Source organism: Limulus polyphemus, unplaced genomic scaffold (assembly GCF_000517525.1).
Source record: "Limulus polyphemus unplaced genomic scaffold, Limulus_polyphemus-2.1.2 Scaffold1057, whole genome shotgun sequence".
NCBI lineage: Eukaryota > Metazoa > Arthropoda > Merostomata > Xiphosura > Limulidae > Limulus > Limulus polyphemus.
The window spans coordinates 287,646-291,685 of record NW_013666667.1 but is presented as its reverse complement, the minus strand read 5'-3'; the positions used below and the strand labels follow the sequence as shown (position 1 = coordinate 291,685).

At 31.8% G+C, this 4,040-nt stretch overlaps 2 protein-coding genes across 2 annotated transcripts in view; both read right to left on the bottom strand.

Annotated features, from left to right (window-relative positions):
• Positions 1-4,040, bottom strand: part of LOC106461912 — a 164,331-nt gene that overhangs the window by 39,436 nt on the left and 120,855 nt on the right. The window lies entirely within an intron of this gene.
• The window catches only part of LOC111083021 (zinc finger protein 883-like), a 59,350-nt gene continuing 57,248 nt past the window's right edge, over positions 1,939-4,040 (bottom strand). Inside the window, exons 7-8 of the transcript XR_002611102.1 lie at positions 2,290-2,368; positions 1,939-1,956 (exon numbers count right to left, since the gene is read on the bottom strand). The gene's annotated coding sequence lies outside the window, so the exon portion shown is untranslated. The remainder of the gene's footprint in view (positions 1,957-2,289; positions 2,369-4,040) is intronic.

Here is a 4,040-nt window from a genome sequence, read left to right as displayed (position 1 = left end):
CTACATTTGTTTATCCTAAGTAGCTTCAAACTCTTAACAGTATATATCTATTTATACTTAAATTTTATTGTTTTACTGCCCTTTGAACTGTGTCATTATAAGTTGTAAATAACTTGGGGAATGTGCAGATAATGTTATGCTATCAAATTACATTACCCATGAGCTACTCTCGTGTGTGCCTTGTGAAACATGTTTATTATATCATTATTATATATTTTACCTAATCTAACCTTAACTAACCTAAAGAGATTCCTATTTTTACATTTTAGTTACTTTTATTATAATAAATAAAGAATAAACATGAAAAATAAGAAATAAAGTACCTACCCGGGTATTCTATTTTTGCTGTTGACTGTTGATAACACTTAACCCTACTTTTTTTACACTAATGGTAGTAATGCACTAAATAATATTTATTTAATTAAATAATGCACCAAAGAACCTAGTTGTTACCTTTTTCAAGGGAACGAGGCTTGTACTAACAGAGAAAATGACAATTCTCTGTTCAGAAAACAATGTAATATAATACATCACTTGATAGATGAAAACCTTGGCTTTCTATTGGTTATACATAATGTATTATTAAGAGTACGAGAGAACTATTAAAAAGTCCTGAAATAAAGAATGTGACAGGTGGGTGTGACAAGAGGGGTGTGATTTTCTATTAGATGGCTCTGTGAAGAAACAAGATTGAACACTATAAAAATTATAGTTTGTCTGAGCAACGATGATTTTATAATGAGTAATTTACATTAAATTTTGTACTTATTGGAGGGGTGGTGAATAAAGAGAAGAGGGGGTGCCTAGAGAAAATATGTCATATTTCTCACTAGGGGAAATTCAGGATTTTTTTAACATTGCCTTATAAAGTTAAGAACTTAAAACTTATATAGTATTAAAATATGAATTATTAGCTACATTTTTATGCTGTACTAATTGATATAACATAAACAAAAAGTAGTTTAATTAAATATGGAATGCAACTCACTAGAAACCTTGTGCAGTAAAGGATGCCTGGCAGAGAGGGTTAACTAATTGTTTTTAATAAAGATTTGTCCATGTGTATATTAAGTAGTTTTGTTTATTAGTTAGAGTGTAAAGTGATTTTTCACATTAAGATTAGAAATACTTTTTTTCACTAAAAAATGTTTAAATTTTATATCTGTAATCTCTAACACCTCCTAAATGATATTTTTTTGAGTAAAACTTTATATTTTACTTCTGTACCTTAACTCTAAATGAGGTTAGTCAATTTGACACACCCATAGTCAGTCCACATATTTATCAATCATGACCAACAAAGCATTGATGAGATCCTTGTACACTCAATTAAATCCAAATACATTTGTTGGTGATTATTACTTCATACAACAATGAAGTATGTAGCAAATTCCTTCAAAAATCCATTGTCTGTCCATTGATGGGCTTTCATATAGGCAATAAGGTCTCGACTTGAGAAGGAGAAGCTTCCCAAACAGTCAAGAAGTCACGTGGAAAGTGGGTATGTGAAGAATCATAGGTAAATAATGTGCAAGTATTCAAGTTTAACGTCACTCACAAGCGATAGTATAGAATAAGATTACAAAAGTGTCATTGGATTCAGGTTTCTGATATCAAAGATAAAAATAACCACAAAAATACAGCTTAATTTCACTGATTACCATAAATCCCTGGGGCATGAAATGAAATCTAGTAAAAGTAAGAAGTTTCATATCAATGATGGAAAATTCAGGCACACTGGTAAATTAAAACAGGTCAAATTCACACTATTATGTTGAAAAGAACACAAAACATTAAAATTCCAAATATATAGACTTACTACTAGTTTTTGTGAAAGTTTCATCTTTCTTTTTCATCAATTTGATGTCCAACAACGTATCCTGCTTCTCATCAGCCATGGGTTCAACCTTCGTCTTCACTACTTCCATGATTACCTAAAAGCTTCACCTTTATATTCTGTAAAGAAAGGTTGCAGTTTGACTACAGTGAAATAAGTTAAGAATTAGAAGTTGCATCTTTCAAAAAGGTTACAGAGTCTTCAATAAATACTAATCTCAAAATCTTTTTATCAAATTATAAGCTTGACCTTTTTCACATCTGGATACTAAAACAGTGACATTATCTGAAATAAAATGATCTGGAAGCAACATGTGTAGTAAAACTTAAAGACTAAGAGAATCTTTACCAACAATTTAATTCAGTTTAAACATGTATGTAATGACTGGGGAGTAGGTTGTTACTCTATACCTCATATATAAAATTACACCAAAACTGGAACTACCGAAATACCTTTAAGTTTGAATCACTTTGTAGTTGAAATATCGGTTGTTTCAATATTTTCATAACTCCCAGTGAATTTTCTACAAACCTACATAATTTCAACAAAAATACATTTGATTTTAAAAATTATAGTTATACTTATATGAACATGTAAGGTGGGTTTTCTTTGCACAAATTAAGATATATATTATATATTTTTATCAATTTAATACCTGCCGTGTGGGTAGTTTTTGATCTGTCGTGGTGATAATTGCTGAAAATCATGGTGAGCTGACATAAATTAATTAAGTTGATTAACGTCATAAATGTTTATACATTGTAGGACTAATTATCACAACTACTAGTAATGGTATAATAATTCGCATGAAACTGAAAGTGAGGGATGGAAGCAATATTATTATTATCCACGAATTAAAACATGTAGATACACAAAATTACTTTCAGTAAATGATATAAACAATAGTACATTTTAGTATAATAACGAAAAAAAACAGTATTAACATTATCTAAAATATCTTGCTTAACACATGTAATTTATAAGTAAGATATACCTAGAACTTAAAAGAAAAAGATAATTTGATGTTTGTTTGAATTTCGTGCAAAGCTACACGAGGGCTATCTGCGCTAGCCGTTCCTAATTTAGCAGTGTAAGACTAGAAGGAAGGCAGCTAGTCATCACCACCCACCGCCAACTCTTGGGCTACTCTTTTTACCAACGAATAGCGGGATTGACCGTCACATTATAACGCCCCCACGGCTGAAAGGGGATTCGAATCCGCGACCGTCAGATTGCGAGTCGAGCGCCTTAACCACCTGGCCATGCCGGGCCAGATAATTTTAATGGTTGTCTCGCTTATACCAAATATGTTCATTACTATCATAAGGATGAGATTTGTATACCATAGTATGTGGCAGCACAGGTGCAAAACATTGTTTTTTTTTATTAATCAAATAATTTGTATTGGAAAAAATTTTAGCTTATATCAAATGTTAAAATTTATTTTCACACATAATATGACTAAACCTATAATGAATTACAAAATACATTTAATTTTAATATTTGTACTTACATGAACATATATGGTGGGTTTTCTTCCCACGAATTCGAGAAATTTATCATATATTTATTTTCCAAACTTAACTCCTCTTTAGACTTTGTTCATTATATATAAGAGCATGAAAGACTATGTACATAATCAGAAAGCTCATGTCATTGAATTTTCGGGATCCTATCAACCTGCCTGAGAATTCTGTGATAATTGTTATGTTACGTCTCTGTATGTTTGTTTGTTAATTCTTCTACGATACAAGTCCTTTCTTAAATATTTGTTTTTTATTCTTCCTCAATAAAACTTTGTAATGCACTTAATTTTCACAGTTACACACACTATAGTTGACAACAATTCACTCACTTTCTACCGCGCTCTACTTAATTGTTCGTCTCCGCCAACTATAGTTCCGATCTCTGTATCTGCTATCCTCGGTTCCCGCTGACCGTAACCGCCGACCTTGGTTCCCCACTCTCTCTTTTTTCTCTCTGCCTTACTTCGTTTCTCTGTCTAGCGCACCTATATACGATAATACCGCCTCTTCTAGAATCTTCTAGGCTCTCAACACGTGCTACCAGTATCACTTGACTTCCGCTCACTAGCGTTTATCGCGAATCTTCTAGAATACTCGTCATGTGACCCCCGCTGTCGTAACACTGCCCCTTCCTTACATTAAACCAATAAACAATTAACAATAACTTAATTAAATGT